Source organism: Papaver somniferum, chromosome 2 (genome assembly GCF_003573695.1).
Source record: "Papaver somniferum cultivar HN1 chromosome 2, ASM357369v1, whole genome shotgun sequence".
NCBI classification, from domain to species: domain Eukaryota; kingdom Viridiplantae; phylum Streptophyta; class Magnoliopsida; order Ranunculales; family Papaveraceae; genus Papaver; species Papaver somniferum.
The window spans coordinates 206597881-206623208 of NC_039359.1; the positions used below are offsets into that span (position 1 = coordinate 206597881).

General features: G+C 35.7%; 1 long non-coding RNA gene across 2 annotated transcripts; it reads right to left on the bottom strand.

The window, feature by feature from the left end:
* Nucleotides 1-284: 284 nt before the first annotated feature.
* On the bottom strand, nt 285-2769 carry LOC113354440. Of its 2 annotated transcripts, XR_003361879.1 has the most exons (4): nt 2609-2769; nt 2270-2348; nt 1176-1410; nt 285-675 (listed from the first exon to the last, which is right to left on the bottom strand). It is a non-coding gene; the product is annotated as an uncharacterized LOC113354440 (long non-coding RNA). The 2 variants fall into 2 exon arrangements; XR_003361878.1 differs by having other exon boundaries at nt 1176-2348.
* Nucleotides 2770-25328: the final 22559 nt, after the last annotated feature.

Consider the following 25328-nt stretch of genomic DNA (forward strand, 5'->3'; position numbering starts at 1 on the left):
GAGCTAAAGTCTGAAGCCATATAATAACCTATCATCACCTACGGGAGAGAAAACAAAAATGCAAATAAACAACAAAATAAAACAGGTATATGAAAAAATAAAATAAAAGTAAATCAATTGTAATAAGTAAACTTGGTACAATCAATCACGTACTTGAGGAAGCAAAAAAAAAAAAAAGAACTTGCATATTCGAATTTTTCTTCTCAAGCCACTTTAACTGCACTCTCGTCACAAATCTTTTTACCTACCCAACATGATTAACCTACAGTGCACTTGCATAATAGACTTAAACGTATAATCCACAAATTTTAATAGAAAACATATTAGAAATTCAAATGGGAGAGAGATATCATTGCTCGTAGCAGCTATGGCATCTTCAAGTTTCCTCTGTATGATATAGAAGGGCCCATGGTTGCGCAAACAGTTGCCACACTGAATAAAATCAGCAACTAGAGCAACATTTTAAGTGGGCCAATATCTCATAGTTTGGATTTAAAGACACTGAATACATACATGGCAAACTTGGCCAAGGACCAATTATAAGTTTTTTTTTTTAGTTGAGAGCTAAAATGCAAGAGACATTGCAGCCAAACAATGTTTTTTCGTGGAAGCGTATAGTATGGTCAAGTAATCTTTTCAGCAGACAATCTATAATCTAATTTACAAATTCGCACCCTGCAAAACAACAATAACAAAACTTGATGGCTCAACATCGGATTAAAGTTCACAAAGTGTAGAATTGACCTTTCTTCGTTAACTCTCAAATAATGTGATAAGCTCATAAATCATCAAAAGTAGATGAAAGATGAAAAACATTTAGTCTTCCAGTCCAATGTTAACTTTCAATTGATCTGGTACAATCGAATGTTCCAGAATGACGAATTGACAAAGATGATTTCTGTGGTATCAAACACATTGTTTACATTATGACGCGATGAATAAGTAAACTTTTAGAAGAGATAAGGCACCTGTGTGTAGTAAAATAAGTTGGTGTTGCAAAAATTGAACTTAATCAGAATAAACTCATCATGTGAATGCCAAGGGTACGTAAAAATAAAAAATAATAATAAAAAAAACGCACAAAGCGGTAAGAAGAAGTCCAAATACTCATTGCAACAGACTGACTGATAGATAGATTAAAGAAAGAGAGAAGAGTAAAATCAAAATATACTTACATAAGGATTGAGCTGTAGTCAGTCCTGCTGGAGGTTGCATAATCCCTAGCATTCAGGCTTGTTTTTAAGGATTCATCACAATAAATGATTCTGAGATAAGTAAGCTCCAAGTGCATCTACCTCATGTCAACAAAGTTCCCAATTTCTCCGAATGCATCAACCTCATTATGCATAAACCAACTGCACCTTTACAGGACCGCCTACTTCCTGGTTGCAACACTGCACGTCACAGAAGCTGCAACTATGACAACATTTCTTATTATTAGAAAACCCCACAATAGTTGATATGAAACTGCAATATATGGTGCGACCAAGGATAACAAAATCTAAACGTGACTTTGAGGAGAACAATGAGGATATGTGAAGATACAAGACTAAAAACTTATGACCTGCATCAACTTTTCTGTTTGGAAATAGAACTTTCTTAAAGTTAACTAATCCTTGATTCCGAGAATGGATTAGTTGCACGAAAAAACATCATTAGCAAACTTAAGCAAATAGGTAGCAGATTTGTCAGTTTACACGAACACCACCTCTTTTTATAATATATAGATACCACTTCTAAATATGGTTCAAGACCATCGTCAAAGAACCGTGTCTCCGCTGCAATGATTGTTTTTTTTTTTTTTTTTTTTTTGAATAGTAACACAGTTGAATTTCGGATGGATATCGATGGTCACATTATTTTTGCGACCTCAAGAGCAAACAACATTTTCAAATAAGAATAGACATTTTGTATGCTATTTAGAAGGTGATTTCATTCGCAACACTATTATAAAAACTGAAAAGAGGTACTAACTGATAAATTGCTTGGCCTTTTCAAGAATTGCAGTGTGCTTCCAAGGTTTCCTAAATGAAAGCTTTCATATAATCCAAAAAATATGGAAAATCACAATAAATTAAAAGCATTACTAAACAAACAATAATTAGAAAATAAAATAAAATCAATAATCATATTCCCATCAGATTCAGATAACAATATTTAAACACAAACTTAATGATCACTGGAAATAGAAGTATTCGATTAAAACCAACATTGGTAGAAAACGGATATGGACTAGAATATCAAATAACAAACTGAGAGAATTCATCACCTTCCCTAGATCTTTTCCCATGATTTTTCATATAGTAATGGAACTATACGTCAATTAACCCTTATATCAATAAAAACACCTGTTACAAAAATAGATAATCAAACAAAAACCAGATGGTAGCATTTTGAAAGAATTCACTACATAAGATCTTTTCCCATGATTAATCAAGCTATACGTCAAGGAACTCTTACAACAATAAGACTTCTTGTTAGGAAAAATAGATAATTAAATAAATCCGACAGATGAGCTTTCTGTTGTTTATCAACACCAAATAAAAATCGTACCTCCTTATTGATTGAGAATAACAAAGAGACACAAAGGAAGAGGGTTAGGATTTACCCGAAGCAAAAATTGTTCCTGCAAAAATAATCAGAACTAAACCACAGGAAGAACAGAATTAGGTCTTCTTTTATCGGCGTTGTTAAGTCCTTGTACGTCGGAGCAGTGGGTAGTCATCACCACAGGCGTTTGATGAGTATGGAAAATAGAGAGGAAAACAAAAGAGGGAAGAAAAATAAGTTAGGGTTTGTTTTTAGTATTTTTGTTTTGTTTTGTTTTTGTTCCTCACGTTTTTTTAATTGAGATGGCCAGTGACATGGCGAGGGAGGGGAGAAAAATTAGGAATGACATGGCGTAAAAAGAGAGAATTTTTATGCAATTTGGGGAAGGGAGGGTGAGGATCACCGTGCGACGTCACGTCCCCGTGAGGGATGGCCATTTGCCCCACCCAAACCCATCCCCGTGGGTACCCGCTCCTATTGGGTAGGGTTTTATCCGTACAAACGGGGTTGGGGCTGGGTATGGGTAATACCCGAAATTAGTGAAGCGGGGATGGGATTCTAGGTCCCCGCCCCGTACGTTCCCATTTTAGAATTTTATATTTTTATTAATTATTTATATTATATTTAAGCTAAGATATTATATTATATTATAAAAGAAAAGGTAAAAGTATAAGATATCATTAATTATTTATATTATATTTAAACTAAGAAATTATATTATATTATATTATAAAAGAAAAGGTAAAAGTATAAGATATCATTAATTATTTATATTATATTTAAACTAAGAAATTATATTATATTATAAGAAAGATACTTGATAAGAAATAATTAAGAACTAAAATGAGTGATGCTCGTTTATAGACCAATTTGTTTTTCTTTGCTTGTGTTTACGATGAATTTATGAGTTTGAGATTTTAAATTATTATTATTATTATTGGTTGAACTTAGGTATTGATTATTAAATTAACTCATTATATTTGAGCTTAATGTTATGGGTAACGCGTTAAAAACCCGCCCCGTACGAGTATTTTCCATATCCGCCCCGTCCCAGATCAAGCGGGTAATGGGGAGGGTGTGGTTTTTTTTTTGAACGGGGCAGTGACTGGGATACAAGATCCCCGCCCCATACCCGCCCCATGACCATCCCTAGCGACGTGGGAGCTTATATGACTTTGGATTTTAAAAGAATTAGATAGATATGTTTGAAAATATTTATTTTGATAAATATAAAATAAAATGAGTCAGGCATGACACAACATGCTCTCTAGCACGACACAATATGGCACACCTTAATTTCTACATGGCACGTAGCACGGCGGGTCGCCTCTTAATTGTATGTGTTGGACTGTGCCGACACGTTTTACACCTCTACAATCAAGTATGTTAGGTTTGATATGTTTTCAATGCTACATTTTACACCTATACAATCAAGTATGTTAGGTTTGATATGTTTTCAATGCTACATTTCAATGCTTGTTTAAGCTTTAAAAATTTAGAATAACTTCGAAAACGAATTGTCAAACAAACAACATTTAGTACAGATTTCGGAGACAAAGTTTCTCGGCTACGTTTACTTGGTCCAGCCGTCTAGATTCTAAAATAACCTTAACAAATGAAGTACATGAAAACTTAATTTGTATAAAGACATTTTATCAGAACTGTAGGTTTGAGCTATCACAAAAGAAGTCCGTTTTACGTAGGGCTGTCCATGGTTCGGTTTGGTTTGGTTTTTTGCCAAACCCAAGGACCAAACCAACATCTCTTATAAAAAACCAGAAACCAAACCAGACCATGTTCGGTTTAAAATATTAGAAATCAGAACCATTTCACCGTTTTTTTTTTTGGTTTTTCCATTTTTTTTTGTTTGTTTTAATAGACTTTCATTTTTAGCTCGTATATCAAAATTATAAAGCAAATCCCAAAATAAATATATTTTGAACTATAATATCTTTATTTATGGGTATAGCCATTAAAATCATATATATTATACATATATAATTTAATATTAGATATATTTTTAATTATAGTTTCTTTATTTTTGGATATACTCATTGAAGTGTATATATATTATACTATGATGGAAAGTTCGCTACATATTATTATGGTTTTTGTTAGTTTTTTTGGTTCTAACTCTCGGGTTTATTTTGGTTTGGTTTCTTTGGATTTTTGGTTTTTTTGTGACATCAAACCAAAACCAACCATCTAGAATCGGTTTTTTCGGTCTTTGAGTTTTTTGGTTTTTGGATTTTTCGGTCTTTGGTTTTCTGGTTCCTTTTGTCAGTTTGGACGAGTTCGGTTCGGGTAGAAAACCGATCCATGGGAAGCCCTAGTTTTTGTATTTAAAATCAGAGAAAGGTAGATATATGGAGAAGAAATTAAAAGATTCAACTATTCAGATTTTTCATCAATTAACAACATCATACAACTCAATATGCTAATTATATTAAAATTGTTTATTTTTTCTTTTTCTTTATAGTACTGTGCCAATGCCAACTAGTATTAGCATTCGGAATGGTGGACTCGTCTCTCTGTTCGTTCCGTTTGGAGAAAGGAAGGATCCCATAGAATGGATCTTTCTTTTAGTTAGTTGTTGGATCTCTTTTTGATTGACATTAATCATGTGATATTCGGAATCCTCATTACTAGTCGAAAGGGTCTCTGGATCTTTCTTTTTTACCAACTTTTCTCGCACCAATCCTGGTACGTCAGTAGACTTACAACCATTAACCGTGACATAATCTTTAATTAACAACATGTAAAATGAACGTCAATAGAAAGTTCAGGTTTAACACATTTTTGAATTCCAAAAATATGTTGATTATACCTTCAACAAGTCCCTTGGGTTTCTATAAAAGAGTACAACCATTAATGGATAAGTTAGAAGATGATATTTTCAACACACCAAAAGATTAACATTGATTAGTTAGGTGACTGACTATTTTCATATGGATTAATATACAGAAGGAACTCAGCATTAATCAGTTTGGTAATCTGTTGGTGGCTATATGTTTTCATCGCATAACATTACGGAAAGATGCTATATATTGACGGCATACAATGCCTTCGATTTTCTTTCACACTTTTAGAATGCATGAGTTAGACAAAATTAGTTAAATGATTAGATGGTAATTAAATATATTCACATCCCATTTACCATTACGCCCTCACAGGTTCAATTCACGCTATAAAACGAAGTGTTCAGTGAACAGCAGAGACAGAGTGAGCGATCGAGCTAGATTAGTTAAAGAAAGTTAGAGAAAGAGAAATAGATTAAGTCAACCATGGAGAGCGATAAAATGGTGTTTTTTCTTTTCTTAATCGTAATGATGCTCTTTGTGGAGAGTACTTACTATCCTAAGAGTTTCATCAGCCTAGGTGGTGTCTCAGCCAGGAGTTTCGAAGCTAGTGCTTCCGAAACTACTAGTTATAATGTGATTAACGGCGCCGACGGAACCATATATGATAATGGCCCTGACAACGTTGACAATGGTAATAATACATCGTCCCAAGAACTACCACCACCTATGTCCGTACCCGCACCATCTACAATTGTACCAGTGGAACTACCACCACCCACGTTTGATTCCACACGACCTATGTCCGTACCCGCACCATCTACTATCGTACCAGTGGAGCTACCACCACCTACGTGTGTATCCACACCATCAAACGTGATACCAGTTTATGGGGGTAGGTATGGTTGTCCTTGGTGGACAATTCAGGCTTCAGACTCAGCGTCAGAATCAGCTCCGGTGGAAAAGAAGAAACGATTACAGCCATAGAGACTGTCTCACGGGCAGGTGATCACCTACGATTCAAAGAAACAATCTTTGGGGTGAAAAACTTGAAGATTGTCATATGAGAATATTTATATACTAAATAAGAGATACATTTACTCATGGTCATCTGCGTCTATTCTATAGTTAGCTATATAAAGCCGCCGAAAGGAGCTAATTAAATGGATGATGAATAATATCTTAAATTATGTTCATGTACTTTTAATGCAGAATAAGTGAATAAGTGAAAGTATGTAACTTCTTTTATGGGGGTATATAAATCAAAAATCTACTATATTGTAAGTCTTCATCTTGAGTGATACACTTCACTCTTAACTCTACCAATATTATCCGTATTCTGGTTCTTTCTGTGTACATTTGAGAATACCAGAAGACACTCAATATCTTGATCTATATAATAAACCCAGCTGGTACACCACGCATTATTGTTATCGAAATCGAATTTGATTAAAATAAACCCAGCTGCTACCGCCTGAGAGAAAAAAGAAACGTGGCCCCTACTCTAAACCCCACTCCCTGCAAATCTCCCCCAGGACTTCCCATCTGGCCGTTCATTCCCCTCACGGGATTTTTTGCGGTGTAAACCGATAGCATCACTCTTTCGATAATCCAAATATAATCAATTTGTATGTGAACGGTACAGTTCTTAAAACATCGATCAATTTTTGTTCAAACATTTAGATAACCTTGAAATAATAACTGTCAAACAAACTACAACTAAAAGCAGGTTTCTTATGCGAGATTTCTCGGACACCTTTACTTTTTCTTTTTTTATAAGCTCGGATACCTTTACTTGCTAAAGACATCAAATACCCCAACCCTTAATGCTTCAAATACCTTTAATAAATTAAGTACATGAAAACAAATTTGAATCAGGCATTTTATGAGTAATATTGGTAGAAAATCATACTCCCTCCGTTATTTTTTAACAGGCCAGTTTTTTTTTTTGAGAAAATTAAGGAAATTAAGAAAACTAATTATTGAAAGTGGATCTCTAGACACTTGTCAATAAAAAAAGTGAAGTGAAATGGTCCCATCACACTTGTCAGCCAAAGAAATAAGTGAAATGATCCACATAACACTTGTCATCAAAAGAAGTTAAAATAAAAATGGTCCTAGAAAATTAAAGTAACATTTGACTTTCCCAATTAAAAAAATAACTTATTTTTTTGAAATATTTATTTGTAGAAACTGACCTATTAAAAAGAAACGGAAGGAATACCTCACATTATGTTCAGATGTAAACAGCTGTGATGACTTTCATTTGCTAAAGCGAACCAACACCAGCCTAGAGGAATCAAATTAATGCGGGATTTTCATGCTGTAAGGGTGATCACTATTGAATAATGCCAAATCCTGAGGATTAGTCTTGATCTTGTAATATGCGCCTTATTCTCATGAAAAAGACGCCCTACCTGAAGCGAAACCGAGGTTGGCATGATTTAAGAGTGCTAGCAACTAAACCATACTGTTTCAAACCAATGGGCGCAGAAAGCGCATGATTACTTAATTACTGCGTACTGTTCAATTTTGACTTATGATGAGTAAGACAAGAGTAGTTCAACTATCAATTTAATGATTATTAAATTCTGATATTTTATTTACCATTCTACCCTCTTAGGTTCATACTATAAATTAATGGAATGGTAATGAACGCAAGAGATCACAGTGTAAGCGAGCTAGGTTACCTAGCTAGAGAAACAGAAATTAAAAGATTATAAGTGCAACATGAAGAGTGGGAAGAAGATGTTTTTTCTTTTCATGATCGTAATAATGCTTTTTGTGAATGTCACTTACTATCCTATGAGTTTCAGTATCCTAGGCGGTGTTGCTGCCCACGATGCTGATGCTAGTAGCACTACTTATAGCGTGATCAATGGCAGCAATGGAACCATAACTTATAACATGATCAGTATCCCAGGTGGTGGTGCTTCCCAGGATTCTGAGGCCACTGATACTAGTACTACTACTTATAACGTGATCATCGGCAGCAACGGAACCATAAATGAGCATGGCCCCGACAACGATGAAAACGGTGGTACGTCGTCGCAAGAACTTCTACCACCTATGTCTGTATCTACTACTGCACCATCTGAATTTGTACCCGTGGAATCACCACCACCTTTCTGTCCATAGGCTGCTGTCTTTCGGGCAACGTGACCATCATGAAACGATCTTCGTGGCGGGATTAGATAAGAACCACAATCACTTACCATCATCTGCCTCTCTATGTTACAGTAAGCTACATGTATTGATTGACTATCTTAAGAGTCCAATTAGTCTTTCATGTCAAGAAAATACAAATTAAATAAATAAAGTGGCGAAAAGGGCCAGGCTATAAGAATGCGCATAAAATCTTAATTTATTCTCATGTAGTTTTGAAAATTAAGTGTATAAGTGAAGGAGAAATTTGGTCAAATGCACATGTATATTTAAACATGGTTCTAAAGAACGAGTAAAAATTAGTATCGGCGAAATGGACACCAAAAAAATAGCAAGAATGAATCCGGATTCATCCTGACTTAAACTTAAAATGTAGGGAGGATGAAACTGGATGTATCCTGATGTAATTAAAAATAACAAAAAAAAATTGAAAATGAGTAGGATGAAACTGTTTAAATCCTGACTATTTTTATATTCTCATCCATTTAAACAGTATCACATTTTGCATGTCTTTTTCACCCAGAAATTATCATTATTGGGTTAATTGACCAATTTTTTCTAAGTGAAAGTACGTAGCTTCTTTAGGAAGAATAATAGAAAGATAAACCTATTATGACATCTCAAATCATTCACTTCACTCTGAAATCTATCGATATCATCATTATAACCAAAATCACCATGTACCAAATTCTATGAAAGGATCTTTGTGGCGGGATTAGATAAGAACCACATTCACTTATCATCATCTGCCTCTCCATTTTACAGTAAGCTACATGTAATATAATCGACTATCTTGGGGGTCAAATTAGTTTAGACTGATGTCAGGACAACACAAAATTAAATATGTAAAGTTGCAAATGGAATGAATATAAAATCGTAAGCGATTTAAAACATGAAGAAATGCTTGTTTGAGCTTTAAAAGTTTGGAATATAATTTTCGATTCGAAGAATAATCACTCTTCTTATGATGCAGTATTGAAATCAATCTACTCTATTTTATCATCAGAAGAGTGATTGTTCTTCGAATTGAAAATTATTTTCTAAATTTTTAAAGCTCAAACAAGCATTGCTCGATGTTTTAAATCGCTTACAATTTTATATTCATTCCATTTCCGACTTTAGTTATTTAATTTTGTGTTGTCCTGACATCAGTCGAGACTAATTGGACCCCTAAGATAGTCGATTATATTACATGTAGCTTACTGTAAAATTGTAATTGCAGGAAATCCTACAACTAACACCCAAGTAAAATCTATGAAATGAATCTAAGATATCATAAAGAAAATTCTAAATCATTTTATTAAAAGATAGAAAAATACAATATGGATGTATGAAAACCCTAAATTGGGGGAACAAAATAACTTTCTCTCTCCTAATATTCTTATCTCAATTCTCCCAAAAAAATATCTCTCTCTTTTACAATGGCTTCTGGTCCCTTTTATAGAGGTTACATACTGGAGGACAGCTAATAAAGCCTCCTTTTTCGGATCTGAGAGGGCGTTATAATCGCCCTTGATTATATTTGCCGCGCTCTTCTTTTAATTACTGTGCTGATCTTCACACTTTTGGTGTGACTTGGTGACGTCATCTCATCCGTCAGCAGGAATGTAATAAGCGCGTCATTTTCGCCTGCTATCCAATATATATCTTCGCCTTACAATTAGGTGTGCGGTATTTTGCACCCACATTTTGCCTCTTCTCGTATTGTTCTTTTTGAAGGAAAGGGCGATAAGAGAAGCCTTGATTTTCCTCATCGACCCATCTTTTCTTATTCTCTTAAATCAACCGACTTTTTTCCGGAATTTTAGTATGACCGTGTACACGTGTTGACTTTACCACTCATTGATTGACACGTCTTCTATTGAATCTCCTTTTTACTGGTAATCGCCTCTTCTTATCTCTCCTATAATTACTGCGCATGTGGGATGAAATATCTCGGGAAGAGGAATAAAATCTTTTACCCATCCTCATACGCCTTCATTATTCTTCTTACTTTCCTCCTTCTTTGCCTTTTCAAATCTGTCATTCTCTTCTTTATCTTAATCTCATAGTTCGTAATCCTGATTTTCTTTATCTTGGTTGATATCTTTTGATTTCAAACCTTTTGAATTTCCTTTCTTCATTCCATATTCCCGTACTTCCAATGGCTCCCCGAGCAGGAAAGAAACTTCTTAAGGAACTCGTTAAAGTGAAGGATGAGCTTAAATCTAAAGGAATTACATTAACAGTTCCCAGGGTTCGAGCCATAATATCGTACTTGGGCTTGATTGGTTCGCGTATGTGCAATGGAATGACCAGAGAGTCATTATTTCACTTGGACAACTTTCTGCACGGCTCTCTATTCCTATTTACAATCTTCAAACCCCTCTCTTTTATGAGCTATTGGCATATATTAAGTTTTCTCGCGAAATATTTCAAGTGCACGGTGATAGTATTAGGATTATGGTGGAGTATTCTCGCCGCGCTGCTGGCTTAGAGTCTTTATATCCTCCATATGTGAAGGTTCCGCCCAAGAAGGAAGAGTATAATGTGGAGATTTTTTTAAACATTATGATGTCTCCCTTGTTGCCAATGAGAGTCACCGTTGGGGTGTTCGTTTAATGAGAGCGAACGGTTTCGCAGAGCACGAAAAAATCATGCGCGATGTTGACTTTCACAAGAAAGCCAATGATTCAACTCTCTTATCGAAGGATACTCATCGGGTGGAGTTTCCTCTTATCGTGGAGGGTCCTTACATAACTGGTAAAGGTGATGATGGATCGATCCTCCCTCTTCCTAATTGACTCATATAAACCTTGGGTCTTTTATTGGCCTGAGGAAAAGAAAGATGTATATTTATTTTAGAATGATTTTTTAGGGACCATGGTTTTTTTGGGGACCATGGTCTTATTAGGCCACCTTCCCTATAGTTATAAGGGGTGTCCTAGAACATTGAAATGACTAACCTACCCTGAACCTAATTTAATTTAAAACCAACACAATAACCATCTCTCTCTATCTGTATATATATATATATATATATATATAACCACTACCTCCTCCCACCACCGCCGATTACCACCACCACCACCAACCACCGATTACCACCACCCACCACCGCCGATTACCACCACCACCAACAACAACCACCGATTACCACCACCGCCGATCACCACCACCACCACATACAATTATCACTACCAACAACCACCGATTACCACCACCACCTCCGATTACCACCACCACCACTATATATATAGCTTAATTTAAAACATTAACAAAGTTATTCTCACAAACCCATTACTTTTCATTCGTTTTTGGTTGAATAAATGAGAACTAATCATCAAAATGAGTTGAAAATGGAAGTTGCAGAGAGGTTTAATGGAGTTTTTTTTCAGTAAAAAGTTCGGTTGGGAACTTGGTTGCGTTGAAGTTTGCGAACTAACCGAACACACAAGATGTACTCAAATAAATTTTCAAGTTCAAAGTTCGGTTACCTACCATTTTATCCTAGGTAACCGAACATTGCACTGTACGACCAAAACCTCCATTAACGAGCGAGTTCGGTAACCTGCGTGTTTGGAAAACGTAACCTAACTACACTTTCATGTGTGTTCGGTTACATGTTCTTGACATATGGTAACCGAACTACACTTTCAAATGTGTTCGGTTACATGTTTTTGATATATGGTTAACCGAACTGGCCCAAATTTACATAAAATTTTTCATTTTTCTGAAAGTTTGGAGCAATTCAACCAACATTATCTAAGTTTGAAGCATACAAACTTAGATAATGTTTTCCTTCTTCGTTTGAAAATTTCATATTAGAACCAACATTTTTTTTGAAACTTAGATAAGTTTGAACCAACATTTTTTTGAAAATTTCATATTCGTTTTTCATATTTTCCTTCTTCATCTTCTCTAACTTTACTCTCTCAATAATTCTACTTCTTTAAAAAAAAAACTCATCTGATTTTTTAATCTCACTAATTATCTTTAACTTAATCATCTTACTAATCATTACACTAACTATTATTAACACTAGCTAATCATCACCCAAAATTAATCAGGAGGGTAATTTAGGTATTAATATAAATATCTAGATAAGCGATGACCTAGATTTACTTCTAATGTCTTTACCAAAAATAAAACCATGGTCTCCCAAGAAAAACCATGGTCCCCAAAAAATCGTTCTTATTTTAATTCCGCATTTTATTTCATTTCTTCTCTCTTTTTGTTTCCTTATCTTGTTCATTAGTTGCCGCCTTTAGCTTCAGATATCGACGAAAATTAAGAAAAATTTGATAAAGGTGTCACCTTCGCGCTACAAGGAAGTAAAATGCTTTTATCTTGTTTTAACAATATTGCTGCCTCTATTTCTTATCTAACATGGAGTGTGCAGGTTGAGCCTGAGGACGTTACTGGTTCTAATAATGAGTTTTTCCATCTTCAAAGGCGAAAGGAAAAAAAAAATAAATATGTAGTTTCCAAGAAGAGAAAGAGGTCTTCTCCTGTTCCTGCGAACACTTGTTCTCGCAACGATGTTTTGCTTTCTCTTGATGATTTTGCCTCTACCTCTGCCATGGCGATCCTCTCTGATATTTTCAGTAATTCTTTGCCAACTATTAATAATCCCGTACTGACTCGTGCGTGTGATGCGATGGTTAAACTTTTTAAAGCTCCTTCATCGAATCATGAATCTCTTCATGTAGCTGCCTTTCCTTAACTCCGGATTTTCAATTGGCCATTGAGTCTTTGGTAAGTTTCTTTTTCTTGTGTTAATCAATTTATTGAACTTTGATTTTATTCTCGTTGCTCATAATTTCCTCCCTCATGCTGTCATCAATGACTTGCGCGAAAAGATCCGCAATCTCGAGAATGAGAATTTCAGAATCAAAGGTGATCTTTCTTCTTACGAGAATGATGTGGTAGAAGTTCATGAGAGAAACAAGCAACTCATTAGTATGTATTTCATTTCCTCCCTAATCTAAGTATCCCTACGTTACTTTTCGCCTTTCTTCAATGATATGTGTTTGCAGAGATTTATAATTTAACCGATCAAGCAATCAGTTATCATGTGGAAGACTCCATCCTTTTAGAGCATCTTAATGCTGCCTTGAATAACCCTTCAGTTGATGAATTAAATACTCTTAATTTGGAGGAACTCAAATCAAGATATGAAAACCTTAAATTCGAGCATAGGTCCATGTTATCTGTTAATAACAAACTTAAATCCCATCTTCATAAAGCCAAGGAAAAGATTAAGGATTTGGAGTCAATAAGGAGCGCTCTAATAACTGAAAAAGATAACGCAATACTTAAGGGTACTCGTGCTTTAAAGAATTTCAAGAAGCACTACTCCAAGTTCAAACAGAGTGTAGTTGCAGGAAATCCTACAATACACCCCTCATATAATTTCATTGTTGATCAACTCATTCTTAGGTTTACACTCTTAATTTTATTGATTAAATTCTGAATGTTGTTACAAGGAAAATAAAGAAATCAAGAATGATCTCTGTTTTGTACTTTCTCTCTCCTATTTACTCGTCTCTTACTCAAAAAAGATCTCCCTTTCCTTTACAACGAATGACTATTTATAAGGAAATACATAGTGGATGACAACTAATCTGTCCTTTATTTTCGGATATTGTTTGCGACATTCTCGCAACCTTACAAATATTAACTTCGAGAGCTCTCTAATCTTTGCAAGACTATCACATCTTTCTCATGATCCTTGCTGACGTCGTTTCTGAAATTGTTCTGCGACGCTATTGTGCAATACCATTGATAACTTCGCTGAGACATAATTATTGCGAGATTCTGATCCTACACAGAGAGAGATCAGGCCATAAGTAAAATTGATGTCTTGACTGCTCGCGAAAATATGATTCGCTCTCGTCTTCTCATAGAAAGCGATGATGAATTTGAATGAGTTGTAAGGATTATTGATAATGCTAGAGCATGATTGGATACCAATATTAGCTTAGAAAATGATCATGCTGAGGTGGTTAAAGTTATTATTTCTGAAAAAGAAGGTTTCTCAAAATTCTCTTTTAAATAATTCGCTCTCTATTCTCATGCATCTTCTCGTCTTTTGTTCTTATACGACATTAATCTTTTCTGTCTTCTTATGTAGCTACCGAAAAAGATCACCTTCAACAAATCAATGATTTAAAACTGAGGCTTTCTGCTAGAGATTCGAAGTATCGCAGGATGCAAGAAAAGCTAGTGATTGATGTATATAATACCAAGAAGAACGTGCTTCGTCTTTGAAATGAGCATTTTAAGAAGAATGCTGATGAAATATGTACTGAATACAAGCTTCCCTTCGTAGAGATCAATTTTCCTACTGTTCCTCCTAATGACAAAGAAATAGAAATCTCTCACAGCAAAGTGGAGTATGAAGAAAGTGACTCAGAGGTTGAAGAAGATTTGGGGTGAAGATTTTTAGGAATGGTGAAGATGCATTTAGGCGAAGATAACCGCATGCGCTAAATACCCTTGTCTCCCTTCGTCTTCTTCTATGTTTTTAAAAACTCCGTCTTTTCTTTTATGTACACACTTTTTTATTATCTGTATATACACTTTTTTGTTGGATATTTTTCTGGATGCTCCCCGGCTTGGATGGCCTCTTCTTCTATGGATATTCTTTCTTATATAATTTTTGCGCTTTTTCTTGCACTTAATTATTAATAAAAACAAAACACTATATCTTCTGATATCATAATTAATTGATTGCAACTAGTAACAAGGTGTGTATAACTCTATTCTAAAATGGCAAATAACATTCATCTTTTACATTTGTATTCCCATACTTGCCTCTGTTCTTTATCTTTATAGTTATGGATTATGCAGACACGTATTAACAATTAATATAATATATAAAGATTTTGTATGCGTGAAAGAATTAATAGGTGTAATTTTCGCTCTTAATAGTATCGATTGATCAAATTCATACCTCCATTGTACGCTTACCTTTTCTCGTCTTTATTTATTTTTGCATTCCTTTGGTTGATAAACTCACCCTTATTTTTCCTCAGTTTTTTCTTTTCTTTTATTTTTGTGTGTGGTTGTTTGTTCTTTCCCCTTATTTTGCATTTTTATGCGTATATATTCGCCTGGCTTTCCATGTTAGGCATTACACTATTTGACTGTTCCCTGCAAAATAGTGTTAGTAAAAGTGGTATAGGTCTTTTGTGTTTCTTTTTAGGTCTTATTATACCTCCCTACGTGGAGGTCTTATTTAGACCACCCTTGTTGATAGGTCTTATGTTTTCCCCAAGGTATTATTTGTGGTACTGCGGCGAAATCGCAAGTAGTCGTTACTCTCTCAAGTAAGGACCTATTGATTTCGTCTTATCATCTTTTCGTATTATTTCCTCTGCAGGATATATTTTCGCATCAATACGATAGACCAATACTCTCCCTTGAGTCATATCCCCATGATATTGACGTCTTTGACACAATTCATCTCCCTAATGGAGGGTGCCGTCCTTATCTTCCCCCTGACTGCCCCTTCAAGGAAGCTTACCCCTAACGGGTTAGGTTGGGCTCTTCCCCTCCGGTTATGCCGATAATCAGCTGTTTTCGTAACCCCTTTCGAGGTCACACCCTTAGTGGGTTGTCTTGAGGACCGAGTGTATCATAGTCAGGACTTGCCAAGAATGGCTGGGAACGCTCCAGACGTCCCAGGCACGCTTTACTCAACCGTGTACCGCGGCGCCTTGATATTTTTTCTACACTCCTTAGGAGAGAACTTATTACCCTAGGTTGTTAACCCAGGAGTCTCTGCTGGATAGGCTTTTGTTTCTCCCCTATTCTCCATGACTCGGGTTCTCGGGATGGTATTGCCTTCACCCGAGCCATGCATTATTAGGTTTTCCCCAATTGTGACGCACGTTAGGTCTTATTATTGCCTCTTTCATTTAAGCGAACTAGGGTGCACGTCACAATTGGATTCCTAGCCTCCCTAATTAGAGGTTTTAATTTTTATTGCCTCCTATTAAGGTCTTATTTTGTCCTTTTTCTTCTTCTTGTATTGTATACGAAGTATTTAATTATGTCGAAGAAAAACTTTTCATTTTCATTTATATGTTTGATCCATACTATGCAGATGTATTTTTCTTTATTTATTCTTCTTCATAGTAAGTACTTATTGGAAATATATCACGCTTCAATAGGTTCGATCACAAAGTACTTTCTTCATGTATATTATGACTGCTGCATTGCCTAAGGGTAGTATTTCTTCAAGTATGTTTGGTTCCAAGGCTGATCGATCTTCCGTTCCACATCCTTTCCTTTAATATCCATCAGTTCATACATTCCATTTCCCATAACCTTCGTTAGAGCATATGGTCCATCCCACGCAAGAGTAATATTTCCGTCTTTTCCTATATGATAAGGCGGTATTTGCTGCATTACTAACTCCTGGTTGGAACTCCCCTTCTTTAACGCGCTTGATATACTCATGATATGATGCTGATGTTGCCGCCTTAGTGCATTGCTGATTCATTTGTCCTCCCTTATACACAACATCAACCATGAGTCTATCTTTTCTTTTGTTCTCTTTTATCTCTTCTTTCCAGTTTTTCCTCTTATTGCACGCTCTTCACTTTTTCAATATCCATTTCATTGCAATTTTTCGCCTCTGTAGTATCTCCCCTTATCATTCATATTCCTTGCGGTAGCGGAAACTTGATGCACTGATGAAAGATTGATGCGACTCCTAATATTCCATGTAGCCAAGGTCGACCTATCAGAGCACTGTAGGAAAATTCGACATCAACTACACATAACACCACCTCCGTAGTTATATTCTTAAGTGGGATTCGCATGGTGATTTCTCCTTTAGGTTTGTTTGTTGATCCGTTGAACCGGCCCATAAATCTTGTAAGTCGAAGGAATTAGGTTTGAGTCATTTCCGCCCATTATCTTGTGCGCGTAGTAGAATAAGATATCTACTGAGCTACCATAATCTATTAGAATTCTATTTATCGCCCATGCGTCTTCATCAGTATCTGTCTCTTCTCCATTCCTCAAATTCGGTATAATTTTTAGCTTAACAACCAATGGGCTGACATGCAATTCTCCGCCTCGTGGTACTTCTTCTGCAATGAATGAGATAGCTTGCTTATGCCGTTCTTGAAGCGGTGGTATCTCTGCTAAGTTGCATATCTCTTTTCCATCAATGTCTCGTGCATAAACTCGACTTAGCACATTGTCATGAAAATATTTTATACTTCTGAATGGGTAAATTATTGAATTGCAGTATAAATTCTTCGCACTTGTGCCTACTTCAATCAGGTATGTACTCTTTCCGTTCTCCATTCCTGGTGCCGGTACTTCTGGTGGTGGAGGTAAGTTTTGTTGTGGCACACCTAGGAATTGTTTCAATTTTCCTTGATCAATTATCCTCAATATAATTCTTTGCACATTTTGGAAATTGTTGGTGTTGTGGCCGTGAAAGCGATGATAATCACATAATTCTCGGCTCCTTTTCCCTGATGGTGGTTCTACTCCAAGATTTTGTGGTGTCGGTATTTCTTTCATTAAAATTACCGCCTCCCATATCTTGTCTATCGCAGTGTTTAAGTACGGCATTTTTATTTCTTCATAGACCCTATTGATGCGTCCTCCTGATCCTTATTATAATATCTTCTTTGACCACCATATCATTCTCCTTGGTTATCAATTCTTTGAATTTTGTTATTTTATGCATGATTGTTATATTGCCTTTCTTTATATTCTATATCAAACATTTCTTGATCTCTACTATTCATGGCTACTTGCTTCTGGTTATTCTCAGTTGTGGTTTTCTCCTGATTTCCTTGGGAGGTACTTGCAACCGCGTTTGTTTTCTTTGGTAGTAGTCTTGCGTTCCCTTCTTTTGCATTTTTAACTGCAACAGGATATGACTCCATCTCTCTTTGTTTTTCCTCAAGAGCTATATAATCCTCCTGATACTCACGCAATTCTGTCATTGTTATGGTATCTTTTAGCCTGAATATCTACGTGTACAGTAAATCAGTTGGAAAAAGAGCATTAATGAAGGCTAAGATGAAATGTCTTTCTTCTACTCTTCCTGCCATTTCATTGCACATGGTCCTCCAGCGCGTTGTTAAGGTGTGTAATCTCTCATTAGTTCTTCGCCTCAATCTGAACACCATTTCTATCCCTGGACGCAACATGTTTTTGCTAATGTATGCTCCCAACAAGATCATGGAAATAAAAGAGGGAGGTACAACAACGGATGCGGCTACTGCTTGCTTCTGGAGAAAGCTTTGGAAGATACCTACTCTACCCAGAGTAAAACATTTCTTGTGAAAATGTCTTATAGACATTGTTCCATCCAATGAGAGAATGGAAAGAAAAATGAATTACACAGGAGTCCAATGTTGAACATGTAAACAAGCTATAGAGACAACTCGACATCTATTCTGGGAATGTCCTTTTGCGAAAGCAATCTGGTTCACTACACGAGGAACAATGAGAAGTATGGACACCATGGATACAACAGTTCAAGAATGGATAAGAAGCTGGTTTACTAATGATTTTAACAACCTGGTTGAGGACTGGGTTGTTAAAATGACAAATACTCTATGGGAAATCTGGAAAGCTAGGTGCAGAAATATCTTTGACAACATCAAGCCAAACCCAGTGGAAGTCATCATAGCTATTAAGATTCTTAATGATACTACAGGAAAGCAAATGATATATCAACAACCATCACTCACAAATACTGTGCAACACTGTTCAAACAGTTGGATACTACCTACTAAACCATTTCAATCTTTTTGTTGTGATGCTGCTTTTAAAATTATTAACGATGTTAAACATGCTGGAATGGGTCTAATACACTGTGATTTTGCAGGAAACTTCATCACTGCAGATGCGAGTACACCAATGATCTCTTAAACGCGGAAGCAGCGGAATGCAGGGGACTTCTACATGCAACGAAGTATGCAGAAGAGTTAGCTGCGCAATTTGCTTGTTTTAAAATGGATGCAAAGTTAGTTATCAAGACAGTTAATGGAGATATCCAGCATGCTGCGTGGGAAAATCACTCTATGATTTTAGATATAAGACAGACTCTGAAAATGCACCCAGATTAGATATGAAAATATATAAGCATGAAAGTAAATCTGCCAGCTGATAAGTTGGCAAAACATGCTAGAGTCTTTAATATTTCTCAATCCTGGTTTGGATATCCTCCGAGTTTTATTGCCGGTGCAATATTGGAGGATATAAACAATGTAGTTTCTTCAATTTCTAATCATTAATAATCCCCTGTTTTGAATCAATAAAATAAAATAAAATAAAATAAAATAAAATAAAGAGAAAAACGTACTTTATTACACTCTAGAATCATAATGCATACCAAAAATCTCTTTGCATCAAACTCTTGATCGTAAGAATCTCAGTATGTGTTGGATATTTTCAACAAAACCTTAAATTGTAGGCGTTATAGCAGAGTTCGGTTAGAAACCAAACAGAAACATCGTTTTCCATTTGCTATGAAAAGATGTGTGTTGGAGATGAAAAGTCATCTTCAACGGATGTGTAATACTCTATAAATAGGGTCCTAGTTTTCCTTTCAAAACACATCTCAACTCTTTTTGTTTTCTCTCTAACATGCATCATTAGAAATTTCTCCCGTATGTTCTTGGTTGGGTCAAGGTTGTACAAGCTTGGAATCCAACATTGTTGTGGGGATTCAAGTATCCCGATGAAAATATTCATTGACCTATTTGTACTCTCCAATCTAATTGGGAAGGATCGAATAATTGTCGGAAAAAATCTAACATTAGAGCCTTGAACCTAGAGACAACATTCTTTTCTTCACCTATTTAATGACAATTTTCTCACAGGATGTACTCTTGGTCGAATTCACTTAGGTCCACCGACTTCTTTGAGGCGTCCCTGTTTGTTGTAAATTTTATGATGGCTTAAATTTAAGGGTGTTTGATTGTTTTTTTAGAAGCATATCTAATATATGTAGCAAGTAAAAGTTTCTGAGAAACTTCGCATAAGAAATTAATCTTCTTTGAATTGTAGTTTGCCTGATAGTTATGTGTCTTGATACCCTAAAAATATGTTCTAAATACTTGCAAGTGCACAAGGCCAAGAATAGCTAGTGAGCAAGCAAGGGAAAGTCCACAGGGACTTGGAGGATGCAAATGTAACTTTTTTTCTTCTTTTCTACTAAAACCTAAATCTAAACAGTGACAACAAAACTAAACAGGACACTAACTAACAGGAAGCTAACTAATCAGGACATTCACTTGAAGAAATAATTCACACTAACATTAAAGTTAACTAATTAAGCTGAAACTAATCATCAAATATTAAATAGAACATAATTTTTTACAGAAAACTACACTAATTCATCACTGACAGTTGAAGCAAGATTAACAATGAAACTTAAACATGAACAACAAACATTGAAGTTGAGATTTTTGAAACAGCAATGAAGTGATTGAATATTTGATAGAGGGGAACTAGGGCTTGAGAATTCACCACTCAATCCACACTAGCATGTTAGCTATTGCACTACTCTAGCTTCTTAGATGGACAGTTTAACTTCAGTCACTATATCAAGGCAAAGTATTAGTTGTCTGCTCAATGAACAACTAAGCTAACTAACATGAAATTGAATGCAAGTAAAACATACATAGGATGCATCTAACTAGCTAGAATGCTTGACATTCTAGGTGAAAGTAATATGTCATCCACATGCTTAAACTATCCTAAACAGTGAGCATGGCATGAGTAAGAGGTTTTGAAAGCAGCGGTGAGTTCGATGTCATCGGTTGTCAACATACTTTCCATCATGTTTGTTCCTTCCAAAGGCCAAGCCTAGTTTGGAATGGAAAAGTCAAAAGTATGAGCATATAAATTATTCATAAACTAGTCGGGCATTCACCGGTCAATCCTCAGTTTCACTTTCAAGCAGCGAGGAAACAATTACTCCCACTCTCGCGCTTCTACTGAGATGATTGTCCACTGAATGTAATTGTTTCACTTGTAATATCTTTTTATTTTTATGAAGTTGTTTTCTTTCCCCTTTAATTATACCATGCAAAAACCAATTTTTTATGCATCACATCACATTTTTCCTTTTTATACGGTGAAATGAATTACCCAATCCCACATTTTAAAGTTCTCGAGTTTGGTAGGCACTAGTTGCGGCCTATTGGTTATAAAATTGATCGAATATATATTTCGAATATTGCGGTCGAATGTTGTTATGATGATGATCCGGATATCGAGTGTCTTTTCTGGTATTTTGGAATGTATACAGAGAGAGCCAATACAGAAGATATATACCGGTAGAGTTAAGAAGGAAGAATGATTTAGAGGTGCAGTAGTAGGGTTTTTATTTATCTATTAGTATTATTCTCCTCAAACAAGTTACATACTTTCACTTATTTACTTATTTTGCATCAAAAGTACATGAACTTAATTTAAGATTTTCGCAAGATCCATTTCGCTCCCTTCCGCGACTTTATTCATTTTATATGTCTTGTCCTTGAGATAGAATAGAGGCAGATGACCATAGGTGATTGTGGCTCTTATTTAGTATATATACCTAGCATTGTAGGTCATGAGCCCAAAGGACAGAGTCTAAGGCTGCTTTTTCACTGCAGCTGGCTCGGATGCTGACAGAGAATCACCATGTTTGGATTCCGAAACCTGAACTGGCAACCAAGGAAAACCGTACCTACCTTCATAAACTGGTACAACGTTGGATGGTGTGGATACAGATGTAGGTGGTGGTAGTTCCGCTGGTACAATTGTAGACGGTGCGGGTGCAGACATTGGTGGTGGTAGTTCTTGCGACGACGTATTATCACCATTTACAACATTGTCGGGGCCATTATCATGTATGGTTCAGACCACGTTATAATTAGTAGTGCCTGAAGCACTAGCTTCAGGATCCTGGGCAGCAACGCCACCTAGGCTGACGAAACTCTTAGGATAGTAAGTACTACTATCCACAAAAAGCATTGTCATGATCATGAAAAGGGAAAACATCTTTTTATCAATCTCCATGGTAGAATTAAATCTACTCTTTCTCTAACTATAATCAAGCTAGCTAACTGTCTCTTGTGATCCCTGAAACTTCCAATTTATAGTGTGAACTTGTGAGGGCGTTATGGGAAGCAGAATGTAAATACAATTTGTCTTATTCATGCATCTAAGAAATATGCGAAATAAAATTGGGGGCATTGTATTTGTTTTTGAAGCATTGAAGGCTTTGTATATTTGTATCTATTCATTATATAGCATGTTTCCTTAATGCGGTGGGATGATAATATATAGTCACCAAACTGATTGATACAGAGTTCTTCTGTATATAGATTTTGATATCTGCTATATTAATCCATTTGAAAATGGTCACTCTCCAACTTAATTGACTAATGAAAGAGCAATTATTAAATCAGTTGCTAAATAGACTATAGATTTTGGCTTCATATGTGATTAATTGTGATCATAGAATTGTTTAATGCTCTTTGTTAATTCAGTTGCTAAATAGACTTTGGTTTATCTTTTTATTGTAATCAAAATGTTGGGTGCAATAATTAAAATAAAGAAAAAATCAAATAAGCAAAAGTTATTGATACTTATCTCATTTATAACGGAATTGATCGATTGACGAAACGAACGAGCTTCTCATATCTCCACAACATCAACAAGGTAAAACTTTGGAAAAACAGAGTGAGTCACGTGTTCAACACGTTGCCCTTAAGACATTAGCGTCCGGCTACACTCAAGAGTGATGCTATACCCTCACAGGACGGATATCTCCAGGATAAAACACCCTACTACACCTACTACTAGCATATGTAGTAGATGCTCAACTTGAGCTTGGCAACTCCGAAAAAACCGTTAAGGAAAATCACGAACTCTTAAGAAACGCTATAAAATATTTTCCCTTAGGGGTCCCTCTAAAATATAGAGCAACCCCTTTCCCATAGATTTTACAAAAGTAGTGAATTTCTTTATATAATTGACAAATACAACTTAAGAAGAAAAACTCCCCGATGTGGGACTAAAAGGTTTATATAGTTTCTTAAAACTACTAAAAATTGAAAACTCCACGATGTGGGACTAAAAAGTTTCATTCACAAAATAAAACAATAAATTATAATTTTTTATTAAAACTTTAAAAAATTATTTTTTTATTAATCGTTTTCCAACAATCCCCCACATGAATGAAAACTCAATAAAACATGAAAACACATATAGATGTTGGTAAATCAACATCCCAACCTCACGATCCAAACAAACTGATCGTGCAAGTGTTGAAATCATACTAGTCATTTCTACGTCCTCTCCCTCACACAAAAGTGTGTTGACCCCAGGGTCATACTATGGATTGCATAAATCATAATAGTATTGAGAGCTTTCATCTTTAGTTCTCACATGGTGAGATTATAGGTATCTTTCACCAAAGTGACAAAGCATGAACTAGTGAACCCTTAGTGACCTTTAGGTCCTAAGTTCCAGTAATACCAAAACCATCAAAACGAAAATCACATAAAAAACGCAGGAAATACCATTTTAGGCAGAGGTCTCCATGAGGTCTTGAACCTTTGCTTAGTGAGATATTACCGGAATTACTTGCTAGAGACAGTGAACTATGTCTTGAACTGCTAGCATTTGATGTAATTCGTGATAACAACCACGGGTGATATCTCCAAGATTTCTTCCAAGCTCGTGCCGTTTTGTCCAATTTGGCCCTGGACATATCCTGTTTCTCAGAATGCTCTAGAGAATCAAAGCTCATATTCTCATAGGAAGCGTCCAACTTCCTCATTCAGATAGGTGAGTTTCCATAAAGAGTGTTACTGCTACACCCCACTTCAATCTTAAATTGAAACTATAGAACTCATTAAGACTTCTTAAAAGTCATCCTTCACATGCAGTCACACTATCACGTCTACACCATAGGGAAGAGACAGAGAATAAAATTCTCTGATAGTGTTTATCTTTACCCACCACAAATTAGTTGTCTCATTCGAAACCTTGATCTTGGGATCTCCAGTCAGCAAGGTTGAGTATCCTTCGTGGCAAGTTTAATTTATGAGCTTAAGCCCCATCCCCTTCGATGTGTTTCTAAAAATCTCTTTGGATGAACCTTTCGTCAAAGGTTGCGCGATATTCTCCTTGGACTTCATCCAATCAATGGAAATAACGCCAATTGAGATTAGTTATTTTTATCTTTAGATATTATAGCTTGGCTAACACAGTATATAGATATAGCTGGCACAAGCCTATGCCAGAGAGGAATGTCTTCTAAAAAACATCTTAGGCACTCGGCCCCCTCTCGTGCTTTATCTAACTCAATACTCTCAGATTCCATAATGAATTGAGCAATATATGTTTGTTTGTAAATCTTCCAAAAACAAACCCTGATGCTAGAGTGAAACATATCCACTCGTAGACTTAGACTCCTCTGAGTCAACTATCCAGTTTACATCACAAAGTCCCTCAAGGACAGCAAGATACCTTTGATAAATCAAATAAAAGGTAATAGAGTATTTTAGGTACCATAATACTCTACTTAGTGCATCTGAATGCTATTGCTCTGGACTATAATTATATCTACTTAACTTACTCATAATATAGGCAATGTCTGGACTCTTACAGTTCATTAAATTCATCAGACATCCTATAACTCTTGAGTATTCAAGTTAAGATATTACATTAACCTTTTTTCTTGAGTCTACAAGAATAATCGTACGGAGTACAAGAAGGCTTACAATCACACTGATTGTATCTCTTAAGCACAAATTCAAAATAATGAGAATGACTAAGACTACATATGTTAGA